The sequence below is a fragment of the Epinephelus moara genome, chromosome 12 (assembly GCF_006386435.1).
Source record: "Epinephelus moara isolate mb chromosome 12, YSFRI_EMoa_1.0, whole genome shotgun sequence".
Taxonomy (NCBI): Eukaryota; Metazoa; Chordata; class Actinopteri; order Perciformes; family Serranidae; genus Epinephelus; species Epinephelus moara.
Window position 1 is genome coordinate 40,602,185 of NC_065517.1, and position 11,477 is coordinate 40,613,661.

Here is an 11,477-nt window from a genome sequence, read left to right on the forward strand (position 1 = left end):
AGTCCTATACAAATTCTGTTGAAATAATTTGCTTATAGTCATCAAGTAGTTTGCTTACACTGTTCAGTGTTCATCTTGGGTCTTTTCATATGTGACAACATGTGGAAAAACAAGTTAAAACTTTTTTTTGCTTTGTGGTAACCTGTCTGCGTCAAGCTGGCTACCTGAGGCTGGTGCTGTGTGCGCTTCAAAGTCATAACGGGAAGAAGAGAGTTGTTTTCTCTCAGTGAAAAACATAGTCTCCTTGAAACGGATGACTACCACTCATTAGGCCCCATGATACAATCTTATCACGATACAATATTACTGTGATTTTAAAGGTGTTGCGATATGCTAAGTATTGCGATAAAATATATTGCGATATACCTTATTTCAACTGCAAATTATGTCCCCAACAGAAAACTTTATCTTATAAGAAAAAGTTTTCAGTCTGTTCATCTGACTTAAGTCATTAATTCATAATTTAAAAAATCCAAACTTGGCTTGTGTGTGATGATACAATATTGCCACACAAAAATATCGCAATACTGTGCAATATATTTTTGCCCCACTTCCTACTAGTCATGGCTGCTAATGATGGAGACAGACAAGAGAAGGCATCTGTGATTGAAGTCATCGTCAGGTAGATTGATAATGCCCGGTCACGCATTGCGCTTGTCATGAAACAGCTGTACTATATTTTGAATCTGTTAATACAATTCTGTTTTTTGTCTTTATATTTATGTAATAAATATACAAATGTCACTGACGGCAATCAGGAGGAGAAATATAATGCCCCCCAAAATATTCCAGTTTTCACAATTATTCGGAAAATCAATCTAGTGTACAGACTAGCGCAGATCCACGTGCAGAAATCATCTAACAATGGGGTTCGCGTGTGATTTATGAAACTTTCTCAACTCACTAAATATCTCGCCCCGATATATTCTGGGTTTAGAGGCCTCGCCCCCCAACATGGAGAGGCGTAATACAGCCAAGAAGAGCAACTTCTCTGAGCTAGAAATGTAAAAGTCCAATTTAACCTACTGGTTCTATTTGACAACCTGAAAAGTCACATCAAACGAAGTCACTGCTACCTTCAACACCAATGCAGTGGACAAGGTCGAAAACTCAAGGTTGGAATATTTAATTTATATATCCATGATATGTCCCAACCTATGGCCTCCATATCTTAATATTAGCCTATATTTTACATAATATGGGTCTTGTTATAATGTCCATATAAAAGCTTATAAATGACACAGACCGAGGAGCGTGTGGTCGCATGTATTGGGCCTGCTTCCATTTTAGGCACAACAGTTGGCAGAGGAGACACAGATGCAGCACCTGTGTCTGAGCCAGACAATGCTATTTAATAATATCTTAATGATAAATGCTATAAACATGCTTTGGCTTTTCATATAAATTAGAGCCAGGCACCAGTGGTGTTCAGCCTTCAGTCGCTGTGGAGCCAGTCCCACAGAGCCAGGCAACTGCCAGCTGTGATACAGAGCACATGGCGACCAAGGCCTTTACAGGAAATACACTTTCTCACAAGTTATACATTTTTAAGTAATTAATATGTAGCTGCAAACACAAAGCTGCCAGTCAGAGTATGATCTAAGATTTGATCGTAGCCTCCGCTCATGTCCACATTGATAATGCCGAGCTTTGTGTGGAAATGATCGTACACACAGGTTTCTGTCGTAGGTTGGTTTCATAAAAGAGGGTCAATATTCCTACAATGTGTTTACGTGGCTGATGAACATTAATTTTTCACTAATATTCCCATTTACATGCAGCTGTGCGTACTGCGATTAAAGAATCCCAACATGTTGCTTATAAGCATCGTCCATGAGTGTTCAAGACCTTTAAAAGTTTGCAAGAAGCTTTAAAATGCTTGAGTGTGCATGTAACTGTGTCACTGTCTTCAAGGAAAACTAATGAAATTTAGAGCAACAGAGAGAAGCACCTATTGCATGTCTGTCCTTTGTTAAGAGCAATTCATCCTCTGTTGCTCTTCCCGTGCCTTTTCCCTGTAAACATTTTTTGGAGGGGGATTTTTTTCCTTATCCGAGTCCTGTGTCTAGGGATAGAGGGTGTTGTATGCTGTACAGATTGTAGGGCCTCTTGAGGCAAATTTGTGATTTGGGACATTGGGCTATTCAACTAAAATTGACAAAGGTGGTAGGAGATGGGGAGGGATGGGGGGGGCAGGATGAGGCAAGGGAGAATAGCAAAGAGTCCATGTGCGCCCAGTCCTGTACTCAGCTGCTGAGTGCGGCTCTCAGGTTGCCATTTGTCCATTCCCTGTTCCAGAGAGAGGAAGAGAGGCGCTGAGAGAGACTCCCTGCAGCAGATGGCAGAGTTATGCTCTGCAGAGGTGAGAAATAGCCCATTAGCCTGACCAAAAATTACAGCCTGCCTCCTCTTTAGTGCTCAGCCTTGAGTACACCTGACCAGATTGGGACTGTGTCTGGCATGAACATCACTCTGTAATCAGACTGTTGCTCTGTTGACAAAAAAAACTCTGTTCATCTGCTTCAGCCATCCCTTCCCTCACTGTATGCGCATCAATTCAATAAGGAGAGCTACGCTGGAAATTAATATTATTTATGCAGGATTGAGAGGGCACCACAGTGAGATTTTAGCAATTAGAGCCCATTAATGTGTAGCATCGTCCCCCTTGGAGTCTAAAAATGCCTTCAGCTAAAATTTGGGACTGGCTACAGCATTCATACTCGCAATACACATTTTGTAATAGAAGCAACATCATGAGGAAATGTTGGTCGTCAGCTAATCTTGAAAATGTCTACATCTCATTTAAATCCAGGCTAAAAGGTTTATGTCCATTTGGAAACTTATAAACTTCATTTTTTTGGACAAAACCCCTAAAAAATAACCAATCAGTAACAACTAAACCATGCCCAAGTGACATTTATGACCCTTGGATGCAATAACAAAATGTAAATGACCCTTTTGTGCCTCATAAAATGAGCCTGCTGTTGCCTAAACTATCTAATCAGTCGATAAGAACAGCCAGTGCACACATGAGAATACGAAATCATCTCGTTCTTCAGGACTTCTTCAAGTGCAGGGTGTTTTATGGAACCTCTTGTTAAATGTGATTCTTGGCAAATTACGGAAATAACATTTCTATTCACACTCAGGTATTGCCACTGGAGAGTGGCACAATAGGATGAGGGACTTGGGAGACTTTTAATGCCTCCCCATTCACAGAATAAGGTGAGACTGAATTAATGCAGCAGCTTTCCAAGCAAAAGACACAGCATTACAATGTGGGGACTTGACAAGCGTGTAAGGATTAGCTTGCGTTACACTAGAAGTAGACAATTCGAGGAAGCTGCTCCAGAAAGAATTAAACAGCCATAGATGGTATGTGTTCTGACGTGGCTTTGGGTGTTTGTGGCAGAAACCTCTGACCGTTTGGAAGAAACCATCTCTGCAGAGCCGACAGAGAGAAAACAGCACCCACCTTATGCTTTGATTGTGGGATCTACAGGACAGAGAGGGTTTTTTTCTTTGTGGGAAAGTGAAACAAGACATTTCCACTTTAGAAGATTAAAGAGCTATTTTGGTCAGCTACAGTAAGGCCCTGTCTACATGTATACAGATTTTCCTCTGTGTTTTGGCCCCTAATTCACATGCAAACGCCTTCTAAGGCACAGATTTTTCAAAACTCTGGTTATTTCCTGTCCATGATACGAAAGGCGTGTAAAATGGAGCATATGGGAAACTGTGACACCATTTCCTTAATTTGCTCATGCCCATTGATGCTTCATGTTATGAGCATGTGCCAGACACAACAAAATGGCGGATTACTGGTTTGTTTCCATTTTGTATGCACTGCTATGTCTAAAGACGACCTTACATCTTAACTCTGTATTGCTGCACCACTTCATGGACAAACCAAGGCTTCTGCTATTTGGTCCACCCAATCACTACAACGCCTCTCCACTTCCTCCTAACAAAAGTTCACGGAAATGGCTGCTGCCATCTTGCACTGGTGACATCATTTGGAGCCACGGTCCTTGCAGTAGTGATCTCCACGGTATTGAGCGCCCGTTGTCCAACCAGTGAGCAGCACCACTGTTCACGAGCACCCCGAATGGCGCACGAAGTCCCTTAACTTATCGGAAATATGAAAACTTAAACATCAACATGATAAGAACTAGCGAAAATGACAGAAACCATCTTTGAGAAAAATTTTATATGACATATACTTTGATCTTTTTGTCTGGCCCATGTCCGATCTGCTAACATGTAACGTTATGCATTATGCCATTACAGCACAAATCAGAGCTCGTAGCGTCTCCGCTTGCTAACATTAGCTAGCGTTATTAGCACTACTCTGTACAGTAACTTTTAAGCACTTGAGAAGATCACTCGCCAAGTTATTTTTATCTCTTCATGAACCGGCGGCTACACATTAAATTGACAGTTTACTACATGGCAAAGAAACCAGTAAAACAGCAGGTTGAAATCCAGTTGCCTTCTCTCCTCTCGTCCGTCTCGGTGTCCGTCCCATATAGTCCGTCCATTCCTTTGGTGCAATGCATAATAGGATGCATTGCTTGGTTAGTGAGCATCGGTTGTACACTACTTTTCACAATGCTTTGTTGATATATTGAGTTCACTATATAGGGTATAATAATTTCCACTATACATTCGAACAGCAATACAAAATGGCGAACTCACTACATAATGGCATATATAGTGAGTAGTGAGTGATTTCAGGCACAGCCAGGGTTCCCCACACATTCATTTTGTAGTGGTGGCCTGCCACAATATCAATATCTGGTACCACGTATTGATTTTCTATTTTTAGAGCTGGACCGTTCATTAGGTGTGCTGGTTAATTATATATTTACCAGCCGGTTATTAATTGCACCACACTGTGGCAGTGCAGAGCACACTCTGGACACTGACGGAGCAGCAGGACACGATGCACACATAGATAATAATTCTGTGGGATACACTGTAAACAGTCTGTGGGTCCACCTCAGCCTCCTCAGTTTGTAGTCCGCCAGAAATACTGGTCTTGGATCATTGTTCTTTGGTATTTGACATAACATTGATGCAGCCTTTATCGCCACCTCCTGGCCCAGTGAGCATCTGAAGTTGTTTTTGCATTCTAGTCTGGACGGAGATATTTTTAAAACTTGTATGGACAGGGGAAAATATATCTTTTCAGCCTTAAACTTTATGCTGTATAAATTATGTTCCACTCTTTAATAAATGTATGTCACAAAGGTCAGCCTCACAAAAGGCGGGTGCTAACAAGATGTTTTTCAAATGATCAGATGTTCACAAGGGAGACAAACAACAACACGCTGGCTGACTGCACATTGCAAATCTTCATGACTCGTTAACTCCAGACATTTAGTCAGGGGAACATGAACCGCTGTATTATGTGATCAACAGTAATCTGTGCCATACTGAATAAAATTATGAAACCACACATTTATGTGTTGTCAGTAATTACTGGACACAACTGCACTCTGATGATGTCATTAACCCACACTCAGATACAACGACAGTAAAACTCCAATAATGGAAGTGCATGCTGTTGGCTTCAAAAGCTTCATTGCTTCCCAACTGTAAATTACAAAAACGTTACCATATCATATTATTACACAAATAGAAGTACATATATCATCACAGGAAATTAAATCCATATCCCTAGCTCATAATCTGTAACATATTACAGTGATTAAAAATACGATTTCCACAGAAACACCATGAACCAACTTTGGATCAAATTCTTCTGTTCTAAAGTCAGTGTCAATCCTGGCCTCTTTGAACTACAGAGTGGGACCAGCTGTTTTAGGGGCGCCAGTTAACTGTGAACCCACAGTGAGTGCTCGTTTTAGCTGTGATGTAACTCAGGAAAAGATTGTGAGACAGCCAAGTCAGACAGGTCATCTGAAAGAACAGAAGCTATAAAGTAGGACACGTCATTTGACCAACAAAGTTTACAAAGTCTGGTTTGCAACACGGCTCCATTGTGGTGTATTACAAGAAATTATGTAACATCCCATTAAGTTACTACCGGATACAATTAAAACAACAGTGTTTAGGATTTGGGGGGATATATTGGCAGAGATTGTATATAATATTCATATTTATGTTTTCATTGGCTTGTAATAACCTGAAAATAAGAATTGTTGTGTTTTCAATCCCTTAGAATGAGCCGTTTATATCTACATAGCAGGCTCTTAGGAAAGTGTGCTGGGCTTTGAAACCAATTTTCATGGTGGCCAAAAAGTGGAATTACAACCTTAGAGTCTGTCACCTGATACCACTGGGCCCAAAACTACTTTTTTTCCATAAACTTAGTCCGATAACATTTGGAAAGTCCAGAAGAGCTGCACGATTTATCATTTTATCCCCATTTAAATTAGCAGAGCTAAACTTAGCTAAAACGGCCAGCTTGGCTGTTGGAAGTCTCGACTGCGCTTGTTCTACGGGCCCAATGACAAGATAGCTGTGCCAATCATCTGAGTAATTTTAATCTCGGCAACTTTTTTAGCTTCATGCAACACTGTGCAACTTGCATGGACATGAATAGGGTCCCGCCTCCAACACTGTATTCATTTCTCTTGTACATCCATGCTACACGAGGAGCTGGTCCTTACCCACAAAATCTGCCATGTTATTCTATAGTAACTTAGGACATACAAATTAAACGATGGCTCTAGAAAGGGCCTTTTTTTCACGTTGGCCAATGTAGTTGCTACACGGTAGAAGAGGGTGGATGGCTCCTAAAATATTGATAATTTTGATACGTTTTCACTTTGAAGATCGATCCTTGTGTCACTAGGATTGATACCAAAAAAGAGATTAGTTTCTCTCTTCTATGTTGTACCTACTTGTATTTCAAGAATAAAACTGTCCGTGCAAACAACACTCATTGTTGTGAATATAGCTAGTGCTCTGCTGCTTTCATGTTGTCTGCACTCAAACAACTTACTCCAAACCCAGCAGCGTCTTCTTAGTTTCACTCTCACCTGATATCAGTTGTAGGAGTTTGCTGGGGACTGACATGGACCCTCAATTGTACTCTGAATAGAACCGCATGCGCATCCATGTGACTGTAGCTGTCCGTGAATGCTCAATGCAGAAAGTATGTCCGAGCCTGACTAGTGTAAACCGACACAAACTAGCACTGATAGCCTAATGCAAGATGAAAATCATGAGAATATAGAGGCTGAGACAAGGAACATCCAGGTACATAGTAGCCTTGTGGAATTAACTTTTTTTGTTCAATCAAATCATGGCACACTGCTTTCCACTACATTTAAAAAAGTCACTTTTAATAATAACAAGTATCGTATCAGACTCAATATCGGCAATTGTGGCCCTGTATTCCTTGGTATCGGCTTGAAACCAAATCTACAATACAGCACAAGGGAGAAGTTTCAGTTCTGTAACCTCACCACTAGATGCCACTAAATCCTACACACTGGACCTTTAAATTCAATACAGAAAAATACAGCATAAAATGCATGTAATCCTATGCTGTATTTCTTCTTAATTTAAAGCACAGCCTATATCTTGACACCCACAGATTGGTATTTAATGCTGAAAGGTCACACTATTCCTCCACAGATGTTCAAGTTTCAATCATGAAAAAGCACCAATGCATGTATCACATGCAATTACACAAGCACTTCCGGTACAGTAAGCTAACATACATTTGACCAGTGTCAGCTTCAACATGTCAACTTTATTCACACATCCACGGCGGGATTTTAATAGTTAAACCAGCAGCTAGCAGAGACACAGACAGAGTTAGACTTACCTGTAAAGCTAAGGTCCAGTCATGGAGGTGAAGTGGTCCATAATAAATGTAATGTAACTTCCGCCTTCGTCGCTGCCATGGTAACTTTAACTCCAACCGTCTGTGATGCTAGCTAAAAGCAACGTTAGCTAACTTCACAACTGACAAACAAGCTAACTCTCCTAACTCTGTTGTAGGTTAGTTACAGTTTGTTTGGAGTGAAGCCAGCCTCTCTTAAAGTTTACTTCACAGTTCCTTCTCCACAGTCCTGTCCGCTCCGTCATTAAAATGGCCGCGTCTGACAGTTTGATCCTCCCCGACATTTTCTAATCAATTTCACCTGGCGTCTGTTGTTGTTGGTTTTTTTGGGTGCAATACCTCTTTTCACCACAACACAGACTGTCATTTACCAGCCGTTACAATCCGGGGGGCGCTGTTTCACCTTTTTTTAATTAACTGAGAAGTAGTTTACAACAGACTGTGCTAAAGGAACTAAATAACTAACCGTGATGGGAAGTAACTAAGTACATTTACTCAAGTAGTGTACTATAAATTTGAGGCATTTGTAGTTTACTTGAGTATTTCCACTGATGAAATCTAAATAAGCACATACATTTAAAGGTTAAATAAAGGTTAAAGTGGGAGGACTTGAGGGATATTTTGGCAGATATGGAATATAATACAGTAAGTATGTTTTCTTTAGTGTATAAACACCTGATAATAGGGATAGCTGTAGTAGTAGTAGTAAACAAAAATGACTCCCCTCAAGCTTATGCATGACGTAAAGATCCAGTATGTAGGATTTAGGGTGACATATAGGCAGAAATTTAATATATGTTTTCTTTAGTGTATAATCACCTGAAAATAATTACTGTTGTGTTTTCGTTACCTTAGAATGATGAGTTTATATCTACATCAGGAGCAGGTCCTCGTCTATAGAGATTGCCATGTTGCACTGCCGTGTTTCTATAGTAGCCTAGAGTGGACAAACCAAACACTGGCTCTAGAAAGGGCGATTGGCCACCATAGTCTGCTGCTTTATTCAGTATTTTTTACCAGTTTAAATCAATGGGTGCATTTGTTTAGGAGAGGAGACGACCAGATAATTTGGCTGCTGGTAAAAAAAACCCAACTCAAACTCCACAATGGCTGGATCTAAGGTTATCGAGTCAGCACAAAAAAAGGTGAGCACAAATTAGCAGGTGCCAGACTAATTGCCTGTCTCTGACATGACATTGGAAAAACACTGATTTGTGACATGAAACTGCTTTATACTGTGTTTTACTGGTTTTAATCACCGGGTCTGTTTGTTCTGGAGAGAAAGAGATCTTTGTGGATAATTCAGCTCACGTTCAAAACCTCCCGAACAATGAACAGTGGTTGCAATCTGCATTCCTCACCACTTGATACCACTTAATCCCCCTAATTTATTAGTTCCCAACCTGGGGGTCTCAACCCCCACTAGGGGTCACCAAAAGTTTAAGGAGGGTTACAAGGCCTTCTTGATTTTAAAGGGTGTTAGAAAATGCTTGCTTTTTTAAAATATGTAGTTGGCTTGGATCTCTGCATTTTATTTATCTCTGTGAAGAAAACTAAACAAATTTGATTTAGATTATTACTGAAGATATCAAGTTAAAAAAATATCACAAGACAAGGGCAGGGTGAAGACCTGATCACAAGTTACATGTGTATTCTTTTTTTTTTTTTTAAAGAGACTTTTTTGGGCATTTTTGCCTTTCATTGATAGGAGGGTTTAGAGTGAAGGGGAGAGAGAGAGGGAATGACATGCAGCAAAGGGCCACAGGCTGGAGACGAGCCCGGGCCGCTGCGGCAACAGCCTTGAACATGGGGCGCCTGCTCTATCCACTAAGCCACCGACGCCCCAAGTTACATGTGTATTCTTGGAGCCTTCACTCCCTGCTAAACAGCCTCATCCTGGAAAAGAAAAGTAGAACAATGGCCAGACAGGTGTCAGGGAGAAGAAACCACAGCCTTTGTCGAAAGAAAAGCTTAATAGTTATGTATGATCATCCATATCATTTGTTTTACACAAACTTCCTGCAGTTACTGCGTTTGCTGTTTGGGGTAATTGTGCTGTTTATTACTTGTTCTGTACTGTGATTGTTATGCATTGAATAAAATATGAAATATCCATTAAATAGGTCACTTATGGCCGGTATACACGGTATACATATTTTGGGCTGTCCCAGACGAAAGATGACCATCGTGGGAGAAACGTGGCGATATCTTTGGTCGTGGCTCTAAAACGGTGGTCTTACGTTGCACTGTGAGACAGGTTCAAGGACGGCCGTTGTCAACGTCTTGCGACCAAAGATAACCTGAGATAAAATTCTGACGTGTCAGAAATTTAGGATGACTATCTCACAGTGTGACAGCTGCTACAACCTACGTCTCCTAATCAACCAATAGAAATGCAGCACGAAATGATGCAATGGTCACCGCGACACCGGCGCTAAACCCAAACAAATGATCGCTTGCCATGGAGGTAAAACGAACAAAAAGAAGTCTGTGGAACTCCCAGAAAGAGGAAAGTTTGGTGGAGCTGTGGCAGCAGAAGCCTTGTTGATTTGATGTTTCCTCCAGCTGCTATCATGACCGCCAGAAAAAAGACGCTGCATGGAAGGAAACTGCAACTGCAGGTGAGCAAGATGGATGATGTACGCTGATGCAGTGCACGCCGATGACGTTGCATATTGACATACGTCGTAACCTGCGATTCAGTAGTAAATGGCCATCGTACAATCTGCACACATCAAACTTGATGTCGTACCAAAGTTTATTAGATCCACGTCTCACAGTGTGTCATGCAATGGTCTTATAAGATTGCTAAAATCGCACAGTATAGAGGTCACTTAGCCAGAGGTCGTCAGTTCACTGAATGATAGAAACAGGGTCCCTTAAGGGAAAAGCTACCCCAAATTTTACACACTGGACCTTTAATTATAGCCATTACCAGAGTCAGTTGACCAACTTGTGCTATTATTTCAACAAACAGGTAGCACTGTAAGCTTTCATTTTGAAAATAGGTCACTGCCAAACATAAACTGGCATCTCCTTATATCACAAACACCGCAGCTTGCCCACAGCTCAGTGGTGTCAGTCAAGATGCCAGCTAACGTTTCTTGCAGCTTTATATGGTTCTCTCTCTCAGAAATGTCACCTAAATCTCTGGCAATTTCTGAAAATAGATGTAAATAGATAAATACTAGCTTGCAGCTGTGTTTGGTATTTGGTGAACAATCTCGTCTCGCAGTGTACTCCGAACAATTTGCCTAATTGGTAGTTATGATATTGAAAAGTAGTCGGCGACAGATGGGTGCATGAAAGCCTGGCATTAAGTCCCAACAACACTGTCGCACACAAAAATCAATCTTTTTGTGGTGGTACTGGGAGACAAAGTCAGGTCAATCAATTCAGCCCGAGCCACTGACGTCTTCTCTGTGTCTGTGCATCATCACAGGCAGAGGAAATTTCCCAAACTGGCAGCTGGATGGTGAGTTATGCAGTGTGTACAAATGAAGTTTATGTTCTATTTCTCTGAATCTTTAATCATAGCAATGAACTCGCAGCATTTCCTACGCATGTTCTATATCTTTGACTATTCATGCTTTGATTATTTCTGATGAAATGAAACAACATTAATCCCTGGTACACTGCAGCAGCGAGTCGTGGC